The 16765-nt window shown below is 46.4% G+C and overlaps 1 pseudogene across 1 annotated transcript; it reads right to left on the reverse strand.

Moving 5' to 3' along the window:
• Positions 1-715: 715 nt before the first annotated feature.
• Positions 716-3527, reverse strand: LOC116559291 (annotated as a pseudogene). Its single transcript, XR_004272410.1, has one exon. The product of XR_004272410.1 is annotated as a eukaryotic initiation factor 4A-II pseudogene (transcript).
• Positions 3528-16765: the final 13238 nt, after the last annotated feature.

Raw genomic sequence — 16765 nt, forward strand, 5'->3', positions numbered from 1 at the left:
CATGATTTCCATGGGAGCTAGGGTTGGCAAATGCTTTGTGATGGGAAGGGTGGGGCATGGGAAGGGCTAGCCTGAAAGGGTCTTTAGATCTGCAGACTCCAGTTAGGCAGAATCCTTCATTTGTAGAATGAAGAGACAGATGTGGTGCTCTCTGCAGCTTTTGCAGCTCTGTGGGTTCTGTGGGCTCAGGCCAGATCTCTTCCAATGTCAAAGTCTGGTATGTGAGGCTGCTTCCTTCAGGAGTGTGATTTGGCTTCAGCAGGTTATATGTTTGCTCCGATATCCTTTTATTTTGAGCATTGTATCCAACCCCCAACAAATGCCAGAATGTCTGCTGTCATACTCTGTATGGGCTGGAGCTCTGTCTTGGTGTGAATACCTGAGATCAGCAGCCTTTGGTTCTTCTCAGGCAGATGACTCTACTGCTGGAGAGGTCTTTTTTCCTATTTGTCTGAAACGGGTTTTCTTTTTTTTTAAGTGAATATACAATTTATTTAACATTCAAACTTCATTAAGACGTGCAATATGGCAATTTTACTGGGGATTAAACCCTACCTAGGATGATTGCTTGCTGGGGCTTAACGATAGGGTCCAGTTCACACTTACCACTAATTAAATACTTTATTGAATAAACACAATACCAAACAAATGCAGTCAAATGCTTTCTAAAAAAATTTTAAAGGCCTTTCTACTCAGGCTAACGACAAACACAATAAAGGCAGATATGCTAGTTTAACATAATTAGCTGATTTTATACAGCACTTATATCTTTTAGTCCATAAATATATTATTTAATAATAGAGAACATCTAAGACAACCATTTCTACAGAACTAGGAAATAAATTTCTAAGAAAGAAAGATTTTACAGACCCCATCTTTTATACCCACCCCAACAGTCTAACTCTAAAGAGGATAAAGCCAATGACTTTCCTCACAAGAGCTCATGACTAATGTCGCTTTGCTATCAAAATCTGTATTTCTGATCCGTTAAGAGCATTGAGACAAGATTCAAATATTCCCAAAGAAAGAAGCACAGTGCACGTTGTGATCGCCTATTTAGCAACAGCGAGCACTACATCCAAAACTCTCATCCCAGGAATTAAATAAGATCAGCCACATTCATGGGCATCTCCTCCATTGTAGTATTGTAGAAAGTCTCAATGTCACGAAGAATCGTCTTGTCTTCTTCGGTGACAAAGTTTATAGCCACACCTTTCCTCCCAAATCAACCCCCTCTGCCAATTCTGTGAATATAGTTTTCACGATTGGTAGGTAGATCATAATTTATAACCAAAGACACTTGTTGCACATCAATCCTGCAAGCCAACAAGTCAGTAGTTATCAGAACACGGCTTGACCCTGATCAGAATTCCCTCATGATAACATCTCTCTCCTTCTGGTCCATGTCACCATGCAGAGCAGAAACTGTGAAGTCTCTGGCATGCATTTTCTCTGTCAGCCAGTCCACCGAGCGCCTTGTATTGAGAAAAATAACAGCCTGCATAATGGTCAGTGTCTCATACAAGTCACAAAGTGTATCCAACTTCCATTCCTCTCTCTCAACATTGATATAAAACTGTTTGATTCCTTCAAGGGTCAATTATTCATTTTTCACCAGATTTCCAATTGGATCTCTCATGAAATTTTTGGTCACTTCCAACACATCAGTTGGCATTGTGGCAGAAAGCAACACAACCTGAATACTTGTATTTAGTTTTTGGAAAATCTCATAGATTTGATCCTTAAACCCATGACTCAACATTTCATCTGCTTTATCCAAAACAAACATTTTGATCCATTTTGGAGAAAGATATCTTCTGTTTAACATATCAAACACTCTCCCAGGTGTACCAACAACAATATGTGGTGCTTCAGCCTGCAGTTTTTGCATTTCAGTTCAAACATTTGTTCTACCAATGCAGGCATGGCAAGTTGCTCCCATATAGTCTCCAAGTGCCAGAATTGCCTTTTGGATCTGTTGAGCCAGTTCTCTGATGGGGGCCAACACTAGTGCTTGGGTCTCCTTGAGCTCAATCTCCAACTGTTGCAGGAGGGAAATAGCAGATGTGGCTGTCTTGCCAGTACCTGACTAAGCTTGAGCAATCACATCATACCCTTTAATACAGGAAATAATAGCTCTCTGCTGAATAGCGGAAGGCTTCTCAAAACCATAAGCATAGATGCCCCGAAGAAGAGACTCCTTTAAATTCGTATCATCAGAGTTATCAACAGTCTCATTCCAGTTGCTCTCGATGACACCATCAGGGTCCATTCCCTCTGGGCTGCCATATTCTCTGCTGTTATCCTGAAACAAGTTTTCTTACACCTCCTATCTACTGGTCCTGGCTCTGCCCTCCAGCACTGCTGATTTATTTTTGCTCACAGGTTTAGCAGGTGCTCACTGTGCCTGCTATGTGCCAAGGCTGAGGGCCCTGCGCTTACCTCCTCAATCCTGGTTTTCTTCTCTGGACTTCACTTCTCCAGCTCCTGTGGGTGCGATGGGACTCTGAGACCCTTGCCAGCCTGGACTGCCCTGCCCAAGGCTGTCAGTATCCTAAAAGGATAATGAGGCCTCAGAGAACAGGGCCCAGGGCTCAGCATGTCACCTGGACTATGAGAGACATAGTCTGAAGGATGTGGGATCTTCCCTCTTGCCGCATGAGAACACCCTTCCTACACCTTTATGAGAGCTTTTGGGCAGCTACTCCCACGCTTACCCAGCCTCATGCTGGGCATCTTCACACAAAGTCTGGTACCTTCCATCCTGGACTTGCACAGCCCAAGTGTGAATATGTGGGGGCCTGTGTGAGTCTCTGCTATGTTTTCTCTGGCTATACTTAGAGATCCTTTCCAACCTATTGAGACTGTTTTGGAACCTGACTCTGTTCCACAAACTGAGGGTAATAACTAAGACAGTGTGCATATTTCAGGAACCATGCTGTGAGAACTTCTCCCCTTCCTAGGGCCCTGAGAGCCCACTTTCTAAACCCCTGCATCTGACCTGGAGTAGGGTGACCAGTGTTGGATGCTCAAGGCCAACGCCTTGCCAGCTCAGGTTTGGAGTGATGATGGCTTGGTAGTGGGAGTAGATGCCCAAGAGCTCTCACAATGTAGGAAGGGTGTTCTCATGCTGCAAGAGGAAGGCCCGTCATCCTTCAGACTATGTCACTCATAGTTCAGGTGACATGACAGCTAGGGTTGTATTGGAGAGGCAACCACCCCTTGCATCCTAGCATGGCAGCCCCTGTGCTCTGCAGAGAAAACCCTTGTGCAGACTTGTCCTTTCCTGGTCAGCCATGTTAAGCTGGCCTCACTTTGGGGTGCATTGGCCTTTGGCTCTGTAGGGTAGGTATCTCCAGGAGCAGCAAGTGCTCTGCAGATGAAAATTTCAAACACACATAAAAGGAGAAATAAAAAAAAGGAGAAAGGATGGTATACTGAAGTCCCTCCTGTGAACCTACCACCTAGCTTCAACAATGATTAGTATTTTGCCAACTTGTTTTATCTATATTTCTCCACACTTTTTTTTTGCTGGAGGATTTTCATTCAAAATAGAAATATATAATTTTACTCATAATAGTTTAGGATGTACCTCTAGTAGTTAGAGGGTGATAATTCAATGGCATTATCACAACCAACAGAGTTAACTTTAATTTCTTACTATAACCAAATACCGAGTCCATGTTTAATTTTTCTTTATTGTACCAAAAATAACATTTTATTTTATTTATCGTTTTTAAGATGGAGTCTCGCTTTGTTGCCCAGGCTGGAGTGCAGTGGTGCCATCTCAGCTCACTGAAACTTCTGCCTCATGGGTTCAAGCAATTCTCCCTGCCTCAGCCTCCCGAGCAGCTGGGACTACAGGTACCCACAACCACACCTGGCTAATTTTTGTATTTTTTACTAGAGACAGAGTTTCACCATGTTGGCCAGGGTAGTCTTGAACTCCTGACCTCAGGTGATCTGCCCACCTCGGCCTCCCAGAGTGGTTACAGGCGTGAGCCACTGTGCCTGGCCCCAAAAATTACATTTTAGTTTGTTCAAACAGTATTGAAACAAAGTCTACACATTGCATTTGGTTGATGTGTTCTCTAAATTTCTTTCTTTTTTTTTTTTTTGAGGTGGAGTTTTGCTCTTGTTGCCCAGGCTGGAGTGCAATGGTGTGATCTTGGCTCACTGCAACCTCCGCCCCCCAGGTTCAAGTGATTCTCCTGCGTCAGCCTCCTGAGTAGCTGGGATTACAGGCATGTGCCACCACACCCAGCTAATTTTGTATTTTTAGTAGACAGGGTTTTTCCATGTTGGTCAGGCTGGTCTCAAACTCCCGAGCTCAGGTGATCTGCTCTCTTCAGTCTCTCAAAGCTCTGTGATTACAGGCGTGAGCCACTGCGTCTGGCCTGTGTTCTGTAAGTTTCTAACAGCCCCATTCCTCCTTTTGTTTTTAAATGCCACTTATTTGGTGAAGACATCAGGACATTTGTCCTAGACTATCTCTCCTTTTGATTTTGGCTAAGCACATCATCATGATGTTATGTTACTTGCTTCCTAGTGTCCCCATATTTTCTACAAACTGGTAGTTAGATCCAGATCAGAATAGATTCAATCTTTTTGGAAAGAACACTTCATTGATATTGTGTACTTCCCATTGCATCCCAGAAGGAGGAACTACATCTGTTTCCTTGTCCCACATTAGTGATGAAAAGTTGGTTCAAGCCTGGGTGCAGTGGCTCACTCCTGTAATCTCAGCACTTTGGGAAGCTGAGACAGGCAGATTGCTTGAGCCCAGGAGTTTGAGACTAGTCTGGGCAACATAGCGAGACTGCATCTCTACAAAAAAAATACAAAAAAATTAGCCAGGCCTGATGGCACATGTCTGTGGTCCCAGCTACTTGAGAGGCTGAGGTGGGAGGATGGCTCACTTGAAACTGCGAAGTGAAGGCTGCAGTGAGCTGTAATCGTGCCACTGTACTCCAGCTTGGGTCACAGAGTAAGACCCTGTTTCAGGAAAAAAAAAAGATGGATTAGGGGATTCAAGTAGTATCAGTGATTAATCCATTACGAAGTCCTCATCAACTTTTTGCCTGATGAATTTAGCATTCACTAATGATCCTTAGCTAGATCCATTATTTAATAAGCGACTGCAAAATTAGCTGAAATTCTTCTATAAAAATTATCTGTCAACCTTTTTTTTTTTTTTACCAAACATTTATTAAACATTGCAGTCAATAGCAGGAACACAAGAAGGAAAAAGACACAGTTCTATTCTCAAGATGCCCTCCAAACTGGGCCGACTCTCCATGCTTGATGCTCCTTTCAATGGATTGCTTCTAAATAACAATGTAGGTATTTTTATTAACGATAATATTCATGAATGTAGTTTAAGACTTCCTTGTGGTTTCCTTTGCCCTTAGGTTATCTCTTTCCAGAGATATATAGTTCTGTGTTTTAGAGTTATTAGAAATGATTCTTCTCTGTGTGGTTATCTGATTAGGAGGATATAAAATTAAGCTATTTTTTTCCAATTTACGTTTAATTTGTAAGTATTACTTTTCGATTGATTTTCTGCTTTCACTGTCATTCTGCACAATAAATCAGCCCAAGCTCAGTAGCTTCAAATAGCAATTTTTTATTCTCACTCATGCATCTGCATGTTGCCTAGAATTCACTGATCTAGGCTGGGCTCCAGGCTGCAGTTGGGTCCTGGTCACATTCATGTCTCTCATCTTCCCTGGACAGCGGTCTAGCTGGGGCATGTTCTTTTTTTCCTTCTTCTTCTTTATTATTTGAGACGGAGTCTTGCTCTGTCACAAGGCTGGAGTGCAGTGGTGCGATCTTGGCTCACTGCAACCTCTGCCGCCTGGGTTCAAGCAATTCTTCTGCCTCAGCCTTCCAAGTAGCTGGGACAAGTGCGTGCCACCATACCCAGCTAATTTTTGTATTTTTACTAGAGACAGGGTTTTACCATGTTGACCAGGATGGTCTCGATCTTCTGACCTTATGATCTGCTCACCTTGGCCTCCCAAAGTGCTGAGATTACAGGTGTGAGCCACCACGCCTGGCCACATGTTCTTCTTATGGTGATGAGAGAAAAACAAGAGGGTGTGCCTAACCACACAGCACATTTCAAGCCTCTGACATTATGACACATCTGGTAACATTCCTTTAGTCAAAGCAATTGATTGTTAAATCCAAGTCAAAGAGTTATATTTCAATTACTATGGCTGTGTAACATGCCACCCCAAAACTTGGTAGTGGAAAACAACCATTATTCTGGTCACAGATTTTGCAGGTCAGGAATTTGGGCAGGGCACAGTAGAATGTAGCTTGTTTTTGCTTCACAATGTCTGGAGCATCAGCTGGAAGACTTGAAGGCCAGAGATTAGAATCTTCTGAAGGCTCATCACTTATATGTTTGAGAGTTGATGCTGGCTGTTAGCCGGGAACCCCAGGGCTTCTCCATGTGATTTCTCCAGGCAGGCTAGTTTGGGCTGCCTCACAATGTGGTTGCTGAGTTCCAGGGGTAGAAGAGGACAAGGTAGGGGTTGGGAGGCAGGTAGAAGACTGTACTGACTTTTATGATTTAGTCTCAAAAGACATGCAGTGTCACTTCTGCCACATTCTGTTCACTAAGGCAGTCACAAGATCCTGCCCAGGTTTCAAAGGAGGGGACATATGGACTCTGTAAGAACATGTGGGACTGGAAATCTTGCTGTATTTTTTGGAAAATACAGTCTGCCGCAGCTGGAAAATATATACTCCGTCTCTAGTTGGAGAAACTGCAGAGTCACATGGCAAAGAACAGAAATTGATGGAAAGTAAAGAACTGAAAACAACAATGGCATCTACCATACTTTTTTAAAAATTATCATTCCAAATAAAACAAGGTATATTGAGAGAAGTCTAATTCCATCTTGTTCCCTCTACTTTATTCTCTCTGCCTTTCTGATAAGAAACAATTTCTATCAGATTTTTTCCACTGTTTCTTTTTGCAAATTTAAGGGAAAAATGTATTTGTTTATCTTTCTTTTTTATGTAAAAGGTAGGAGACTCTAAGTACTCTTCTATACTTTGCGTTTTCCCCCATGATCAATCTTGAAGATTACCCTGTAGCAGAATATAGAAATCCTCTTGATTCCTTTTTGCACCTGCACTATGCCTCACCATGTAGACGTGCCATGGTTTATCCGTGGACTTTGGGCTGTGTCCAGTCTTTTGCTCTTACAAATAAAACCACAGTGAGGAATCTGGTAAATATACCATTTTGTAATTTTACCAGTGTGCCTGTGAGATAGTTTCCTAGAAGTAGGATTGCTGCAACAAAATGGTAAATGTATAAGTTGTTTTTCTCTATGTTGCTAAGACTGAGAGGGCCAAGGGCAGAAGCAATAGCATTCAGGCATGAGAGGATGATCGTGGGGGTTACATGGGGGTCACAGGACAGGGAGGTGGGAAGGGGCTGAGTAGTTAAGAGTGGTGAAAAGTGCTCAACTTCTGAATATATTCTGGAAATTGAGCCAAAAGGATTGCTGAAGGGTTAGCTGTAAAGAGTTGAAGAGAGGAGTTAGGAGACGCTCTGAGTTTTGGCCTGGGCATCTGGTGTACACAGGGAGGAGGAGGAATGGGCCTAGACCAGGAGTTTGTTTTTGGACAAGTTGTTTTTTACATGCATCCAAGTGAGATATTAGGTAGGCAGCTGGGTATTCAAGTCTGGGCCAGAAAAATAAAGTAGCGCATCACCTGCAAGTGCTTTAATATTAATGCCACCTGGTTCCTACAAGTACCCTGAAAAAGAGATAAGGGGGAGGAGGAAATTGAGGCAATACTAAGGTTCCAAGAGAGTGAATCAAGTGCATTCAATTCAACAAATATTTACCTTTTCAAATGAAATGTTGGAAATGAAAACACTCAGCATGAGGCCTGGCATTAAGTACCTACTAGTTGATGTCACGTTCCATGCCCAGGGCTGAGGATAGAAAGATGAACAGGTAGATTATGCCCTGATTTCCTACCCCAGACATGTTTGAGTTAAACCTGAGTAAGGGTATAGTCCCTGCCTCTGGGAGCTCTGACTCAGTAGGGGATGCTTGGAGGGCTCAGAGGCCTACTGTGGTCCAGCCTCCTCATCTTCACATACAGCTGCTAAAACCGATTATAGAATTTGAGGCTCAGACTGGAGAGTTCACTTGAAAAGTGTGGCCCATTCTATTGGCTCTAGAATCTTCAGCTAGTCAGAGATGAAGCTCAGGCCACCGGAACCACAGAGAATAGTCTCTCACTGCGTGAAAAGTGTCACTTTGACTCTTTAGCCCTCACTCCTGTTCAATAAACTTCATGAAGCCAGGTAAAGGGGGTTGGCTTTCAGCTGGAGTGACAGTGGAGTGGGACAGGCCCCCCCTTGACAGATGTTGGGTACTGGGAAGAGGACAGGAGAGAAGGAGTTCCAGGTCTGGGGCTGCTGCTCTGGGGTTGTGATTTTGCTGTTGGGCAGCTGAACAGAGATACCATAATTTGACTTTGGGATGTATATTTCTCTGGGCTTAGGAACCAGGATGCAGGCTGTAGCACATGAAACTGTCTCGGAAGCCAGCGGCCTGGAATAGGAGCTTCCCAATGGCCAAGCACTCATCTCAGCTCCCCTCCTGTGCTGAAAGCACTTTTTGCAAATGATGGTACTTAGCACTGATTGCCTGGCAGTCTAAGATACACCACCTATAGAGCAGAGTCAGAGGGGGGTTTCCTGCCAGTGCACTTTTGGGGAGCTATGATGCAGGCTAAGCCGGTGGAAGAAAGGGAGGAAAGGAGCAGGCAGAGCAGGCAGGCTTGATCTGGTGCTCCCAACAGACCAGGTTTGCCACACTGCCTCCCTCCACCTGACCCCTTCCTCCCCAGCTTGATTAGGGTGTGTGTTGGAGCCCGCCCAAGGGTTCATGCTGTCATTCGTAACACCTACGTGGCCATTCTGTTGTTTACTTTGGTTTGAGCTGTGGAAACAGACTGAAGAGCAGCAGGCAGCAGCCTCTGTGCTGTCCCTACCCAGGTCCCAGTTGGGGATGAGGAGCCCTGGGAAGACCCTCCAAGGTTCCAGGGACAGATGCTAGAACCACATAATCACCTCCTTTTCTAGATAGTAAAAAACAAACAAAACCTCTACCTCCCTGAGTGTTGAGTGAAGAAAGCGAACATGTTCTCCCTGTTCTCAGCTTTGTCAAAGAGCCTGGTGGGGACTCTTGGGGGGGGCAACACCTCTCCTTCCAATGCCAAGACCCTGGCTCGCTGCACTGAGCCTGCCTGGTAGTGCTGATAACTTGTTTTCAGAGACAAGAAGGAAAAGGAAACTAGATGCTTTGCCCTTTTGGAAAGCCTCCTGTGCTCCCTGCAGTCCCACATGAGCACTGACTCTGGAAAAAATATACTCTGCCTCTAGTTGGAGGAACTGCAAAGTCACATGGCAAAGAATAGACTAGTAGGCTCTCAGGCCCGTGAAATGGAGGGGAAGTAACCCCAGGAGTACCAGAGCTGAGCCTCCCAGCAAAGTTTGGCAGGAAACGTGGGCCTCAGTCAAGCTCCTTCAGCTTACTTTTCCTTAGTCCCTTCTCATGGCTCAGGAAAAAACAAGAAGTTCAGATAGTGATATGCATTGCTTTTGAAAAGATAGTAACAGTTCTTAGTAGTAGCTGAGGAATTTTTTAAATACGCTGTTTTTTTTGTTAAATTCTGTGTAGCTCTGGCCAATAGAGGGTTAAGATCACTGGTGGGATGGAAATACTAATTCCAGAGAGGTAGTGGGCATTTCCAAGCACCCCACAGCAAGTCAGGGGCCGGACAGGGAAGAGGAGCCTGGTTTCCTAGCTCTAGCCTCTGCATGATGAATCTCCCTGGCTACTTTTGAATAAGAAAGCTTTTATGTGTCCAGTGAAGGGTCAAGGCATCCAGTAGGTAAGAATGGCACACTTCCTGCCCTTGTTGCAGGGCACAGGTCTCTGGGAGCGTAGACTGGGGGTAGGGAGTGGGAGTGGGCAGCTTCAGGGTAGCCTTGAGGTATAAGGCTCCAGGACCAGAAGAGCCCAGGCCTCATAGGATGGAGTTTGGTGGCAAAGCCTCTGCCACAGTGAGACTACTTGGAACAGCCCGCTTTTGTAGTGCACTCACTCTGAGCCAGGCCCCAGAGGCCTCAGGGTATAGTAGGGAGAATGAGGACAGAGATTGGTCATCCCTTTCTTCCTCCAACTGCCATGGACATGGGGGAATAACTGTAAACCAGCTGACATGTTCTCGATGCATATGGAGCACACAGCCATCAGGAATAAGACCCACACCATGTAAGTGATTCTGGTAAAGTGTATTGATTATTATTCGATGGCATGCAGTGGGGGTGAGTTTAGGCATGTGGGATAGAGGCAGCACCACCAACTCCCCTACCCTAATAAATTAGCTTTGCAGAGACCCTGCTTTATCCTCAGAGAAAGCTTTGCTCCCCAGTGCATACAGCATTTTGAGAATGTTGTTTCTTTGTCCATTCAGTCAACAAACATGTAGCCCCTGCTGTGGATCAGAGTTTGTGCAGGCTCTGAGTTCACAGGGGAAACACAACAGTCAGGCTGGTTGGATCCCACAGACTGGATAAGCACAGAAGCCTCAGCTAAAGCTACATAGTGGAAGGGGCAGACTTCTTCACAGTTCCCACTGCGGGTCTCAGAGTGCTGATGTCCTGCCAGCCTTGAGCAGGATTTCTTTTGTGGCTGGGCAGGCCTGAGCTTCAGGTGATGGCTGCTCCTCCCTAACACATGCACACGCAGGTAGCACACACACACACACACACCCCACACCCGACACCCCACACTGATGCTGCTCCCAGGGCTTCAGGGAAAACCTAATGGCCAGGTTCAGTGAATGCTCGCCTGTCTTTATCTGTGTAACCCTCCTTATGGGGCTCAGACCCTTTTGACCACACTCTCTTGGAAATTCCCTTCTAGGTTTCTGTACCGCCTCCTTGTTTACTTCTCATTCTCCACTGTGGCACCACTTGCTCTGCCCGCCTAAGTCCCAGGACTCAGCCCTGAGCCATCTTTCTTCTTCCTCTCACTGGGCCCCACCCAGGGCTTCTGCTTGAGAGGTGCTGCATGCTGATGGTTCCAAAACTCTCTTCAGCTCAGGTTCTCCAGTTCTCAGTGGACGTCTCCATATGGGCACCACCATGCACAGTACCATCACTTACCCCCTTCCCTTCCCCTGTTTCAGTATTTCAATACTGAAATAGTGTTGACTATTGGACTTGTAGGAGCTCTTTTCTTGGAAAAACTTGAGTCTATAACATGATGGAATTAATCAGACATAAAAACTTTTTGAGGACAAAAATCAATGATTTTGTTAATTGTCCATAAGAGATCTTAAAAAGTATTTTGTTTGGGAATGGAACCTCTTTTCAGACCCAGGTTTGGGCTCCCTAGGGCCTTGAAGTCAGTGGGGGAAGCTGAGTAGGGTATGCTTGATGGATCAAGGAACACATCTAGGGGAAAATATCACAATCCAACTTGGACAGCCCCAGGTCAAAAGTGGGTGGTATTATGAGATCAGAGTGGTATCCTTTGGAACTCAAGGGTAGTTTGCAGCCAAGTTTTGGCCAAGGATAAGGAATCAAGGAAACCATCCCCTGTATCTACTTTCTTTCATGTTTTTTTTTTTGAGACGGAGCCTCACTTGGTCATCCAAGCTGGAGTGCAATGACACGATCTCAGTTCATTGCAACCTCTGACTCCTGGATTCAAGTGATTCTCCTGCCTCAGCCTCCCAAGCAGCTGGGATTACAGGCGCCCAATACCATGGATGGCTAATTTTTTTGTTTTTAGTAGTGATGGGGTTTCACCATGTTTGCCAGGCTGGTCTCGAACTCCTGACCTCAAGTGATCCGCCTGCCTATGTCTCCCAAATTGTTAGGATTACAGGCATGAGCCACTGTGCCCAACCCCCTACTTTCTTAATCTCCTTGCTTCTTTCTCTTTCTGTAACCTGGCCATTTGGACTTCTCCAGGCTGGTGGATCTTGGTAGCCCATGGCTCACATGCTCCTCTGCCTGCTGTCCTTTCTCTCCCTTTTAGATTTCCAGGAGAGCGACTCTGAGAGGCTCAATGTGAGCCAGGGGCCAGCACCAGCTCTGAGCTGCAGTGCAGGTGGGGCTGCATCATACATGGTCTGCACAGGACCCTTCTGCAGATCTGGGGGATGGTCCTAAAAGCAGCCTCTACAGTTAGACAGGAGAGACTGAGATAAGAGATGAACTTGGGGGAAATTCCGAAAGGTAAATTCATCTTCCTCACTTGTTTTCCCCTCCCCTCTCTCCCCCTCCTCTCTCAAGGCAGGACTAACCCCAGGGACCTATTCATTCTATTCTAGCCTGACTCCCAAGGGTCTTGAGGCTTTCAGTCCCTGTTTGTCCACTGAGCTCAGTTTCTCTGGTTTAGAGCTGTCCTTGCAGGGCTCATCTCAGTCTCTGCTTTCATAGATGATGGAATTGTGCTGCTCTTGCCAGTCCCTTTTCATTACTGGGATCACCTTGCATTTTCATGGGCTCCTCAGATCCCTCAGCTGTGTGTGCAGAAGAAAGGGGGAAGGCCAGTTAATAGGCAGCCTCTGCCAAGTACCTCTTTTGAGGTTGACTCTCAGGTACTCTGAGACTGGGAGAGGCGAAGTCTCAGAGTACCTGAGGGACCCAGGCTAATGGAAACCTCCACTCTGTCTTTCCTAGGTGAGATGCTAGGGTCTGGGATGCAGTGGTGAGCGAAGTTGGTGCAGCCCTATTCTCAAGGAGATAAGGGCCTAGTGGGAGAGACTGACTTTAATCACACAAATCAAAATGCTGTTGAAGGAGTAGGACCAGAAGCCATGAGGACTAATGCCCTGAGGCAGTGATGCCAGTTGAGGACATGTGTGTGACATGTGTCTGAGGGGTGAGTAGCAACCCTGAGGTAGTGATACCAGGTGAAGACAGGTATGTGGCATGTGTCTGAGGGGTGAGGAGGCGTCCTGAGGTAGTGATGCCAGGTGAAGACATGTGTGTGGCTTGTGTCTGAGGGGTGAGTAGGTGTCAAGGAAACAGGTAGGTGGAGAGGAAAGGGGGTCAAGACTTCTAGGCAGGTGGGACCACACGCGCAAAGGCCCTGAGGCTCATGGTCAAAGAAACAGGATGTTTCTTTTCAGTGGAAGATGGACCAGAAGCATGGAGGGGTGCAAAGGGACGTGTTCTGGCAATGGTACACACAGCCTACTTTTAGCCAGGACATCCTCCTGCTATGACTGCTGGGGCTGGTTGTTCAGATAGTCTGCCTCTCCTGTCCCCTTTAACTCCTCCCCAGCTTTTTCCTCTGGGGTCCAATAGGAGCTCACTGCCCCTCCCCACTTTGGGGCTATCTGTCCAGCTAGCTGTTCCTGCCACTATGGAAGCACACCAAAATAGTCATTTCCCCTTGAGGAGAGGTAGAGAGGTAGCAGCAGTACTTCCTCTCTGTTTTTGAGATGGGGTCTTGCTCTATTGCCAAGGCTGGAGTGCAGTGGTGCAATTATAGCTCACTGCAGCCTCAATCTCCCGGGCTCAAGCAATCCTCCCACCTCCACCTCCCAAGTTGCTGGGACTAGAGGTGTGCATCACCATGTCTGGCTAATTTTTTTTTGTATATATATATATATATATATATAATTTTTTTTTTGTAGAGACGAGGTTTTCCCATGTTGCCCAGGCTGGTCTTGAACTCCTGGGCTAAAGTGATCTGCCCACCTCAGCCTCCCAAAGTGTTGGGATTATAGACATGAGCCACTGTGCCCAGCCAACAGTATGTGTAAAGACATGTTTTTGGATGCATAGTGAAATTATTACCTCTCTCCCAGGAGTCATCAGGAGTAGAGGCACAGTCAGGTTTGACTGCTGACCAGAGGTTATACTCTTCCATGGTCCCCAACCAGGTGAAAAGCTCACTGTACACCATCAGGGCCATCTGCAGGATTCCTGCTGCTGGCCAGCATGTGAAAGTGCCCCTTTAAAACCCTTTCTATGTGCAGCCTCTTTGACTCTATCTTACACCCAGGGGAACCTGGTATCCAAGTGAGATAGAAAAGGCAGGGTGGGCCAGGATGATTTCCAGGGTGTGTTCTCCAAAGAGTAGAGGATGGCTCCTCGGCCTGAGTCTTTGCTTGTCCAGGAAGAGAAGAACATATTCCAGCAGCCTTGAGCTCTGACTTTGCCCCATCCTCCCAGACTCTTTCCTTCCAGAGTCCTGCTTCTGGGGCCCCTTCTTTTGTTCTGGGACCATGAGTGTGCTTAATTGCTGTCTTCTACCCTGGAGACCCCAAGTTCCTTTGCTCCCCAGCCAGGTCCTGGCTGCTGGTCCCATTCTGTCTTCCATGAGTATACCTTCACCATGACATGGAGCCTCTGCCTGTGGCTGTGGCTTTAGTCCATGTCTTCATCTATTCTTGTTGCTATAACAAAATGCCTGAGACTGGGTAATTTATAAAGAACAGAAATTTATTTTCTCACCATTCTGGATGCTAGAAGCTCCGGATCAAGGCATCAGCAGGTTTGGTGTCAGGTGAAGGTCAGGTCTCTGCTTCTAAGATGATCTTATTGCTGCAACCTCTGGAGGGGGTGAATGCTGTGTCCTCACTTGGCAGGAGGGACAGAGGGCAAAGAAGAGCCTAGCTAGTTCTCTCCACCTCTTTTATAAGGTTGCTGATCCCATCCATGATGGCTCTGCCCTCATGACTTAATCACCTCTGAAGGGCCCCACCTCTTAATACTATCACATTGGAGTTTGACTTCCAACATAAATTTTGGAAGAAAAACAAACATTTAAAGCATAGCAGTCCAAAAACTTAGGACTGGGGGCAGGTGCAAGGAAGAGCTTGCCCCCTCCTTGTCTCATAGCAAAGCAGTGCTGAGAAACTATCAGTAGCTACTGGGGCTCACTCACCAGGCTTCTCAAGGGCAAGAACTCTGTGTTACCCATCAAGAAACACTGGGGAGGAATGGGACTCAGGATCATCCACAGCCAATTGTGGCCTCCCTGTGGAGAAGCCTTGGCAGTGGGTGGACCCAGGTGTTTCTCCTGGAGTTGGAGGCTTGATCTGTCTCACTAGGGTCTCATCTAAAGTTGCTGCCCACTCCCTCTCTCTAAGCAGGTGTACAGCAATGGCATCCCAGAGCAAGCCCAGTAGCCCTCATTAGCTATACCAGCCTGTCACAGGGTTCATAGAGAAGCCTTCCTTGCCTGTTTAGTCTCAAGACAAACCTCTTAAAACCCCAGCAGCACAAGCCACACCTTTAGGAAGCCAAGACCAGACCTGTACACAGATGTGACAGAGACCCCCAGGGCTGACCCCATTGTCTGCTGAGTTCATGAAGAAGAAGAGATGTGGACAGAAGAGGCAGGAAGTGCATTGCAGGGGTAGGGGCAGGAAAGCCTGTTCATGGTAGCTTTTTGTGACCATGACACCACTGACCACAGTGCTAACAATGTGGCTGCTTAGCATAACTGATACATGGAGAGCAGGTTTACTACATTCTCATCCCAGACCAGGTCATAGCGGCCCTGGGATACTGAGTGCCCAGCAGGGAGAGGCAACGGTGGGGGCCCCAAGAATGGTGAAGGACACTGAGCAGCAACGTTGGAGAGGAGACTTGCCTGGGGTGGGCTCTCACCCATTTTGGGTCCTGCCAACCCCATACCTCTCAGTGATCTTTCCTGAGCAGGATTCTTGTTGCAAATGTGGCCTGTTCTTTATTTTTGTGCCCTTGGTCTTCTCTTGGTGTCCTCCCCGCCACTTTTGTTTTGAGATGGAGTTTCATTCCTGTTGCCCAGGCTAGAGTACAGTTGTATGGTCTCAGCTCACTGCAACCTCCACCTCCTGGGTTCAAGTGAGTCTCTTGCCTCAGCCTCCCTAGTAACTGGGATTACAGGCGCCTACCACCACACCCAGCTAATTTTTATATTTTTCGTAGAGATGGGGTTTCTTTCTTTCTTTTTTTTTTTTGAGACAGAATCTTGCTTTGTCACCCAGGCTAGAGTGCAGTGGTGTGACCTCAGCTCACTGAAACCTCCACTTCCTGGGTTCAAGCAATTCTTCTGCCTCAGCCTCCCGAGTAGCTGGGACTACAGGCATGTGCCACCACTCATAGCTAATTTGTGTATTTTTTTTTTTTTAAGTAGAGATGGATTTAACCACGTTGGCCAGGCTGGTCTTGAACTCCTGACCTCAGATGATCTGCCCAGTTCTGCCTCCCAAAGTATTGGGATTACAGGCGTGAGCCACCATGCATGGCTGGTGTCCCTTTTGTATATTCCTCTTCTGAGTTCTGGTATGTCCTATACTTTTGAGTTTTGGCTATGTTGATGAGACTTCTCTGGAATTTTTTCTTTTGGCTTAAAATTTTAAAAAATTATACAAGTAAGTCCAAGCGTGATGGCTCACACCTGTAATCCCAGCACTTTGGGAGGGCAGATCACTTGAGGTCAGGAGTTCAAGACCAGCCTGGGCAACATGGTGAAATCCCATCTCTACTAAAAATACAAAAATACAAAAATTGGCCAGGCTGGTCTCAAACTCCTGGCCTCAGGTGATCCACCTGCCTCAGCCTCTCAAAGTGCTGGGATTACGGATGTGAGCCACTGCACCCGGCCTTACTTTTCTTTATTCATACTTTCATATCTGGGCAATCTGCCTTGCTCAGGCTCATACTCATCTGGCAGAAGACTGCTTTCAGAGGTTCCCTGGGAGC

The sequence above is a fragment of the Sapajus apella genome, unplaced genomic scaffold, assembly GCF_009761245.1.
Source record: "Sapajus apella isolate SASKATOON/1434 unplaced genomic scaffold, GSC_monkey_1.0 scaffold23, whole genome shotgun sequence".
NCBI lineage: Eukaryota > Metazoa > Chordata > Mammalia > Primates > Cebidae > Sapajus > Sapajus apella.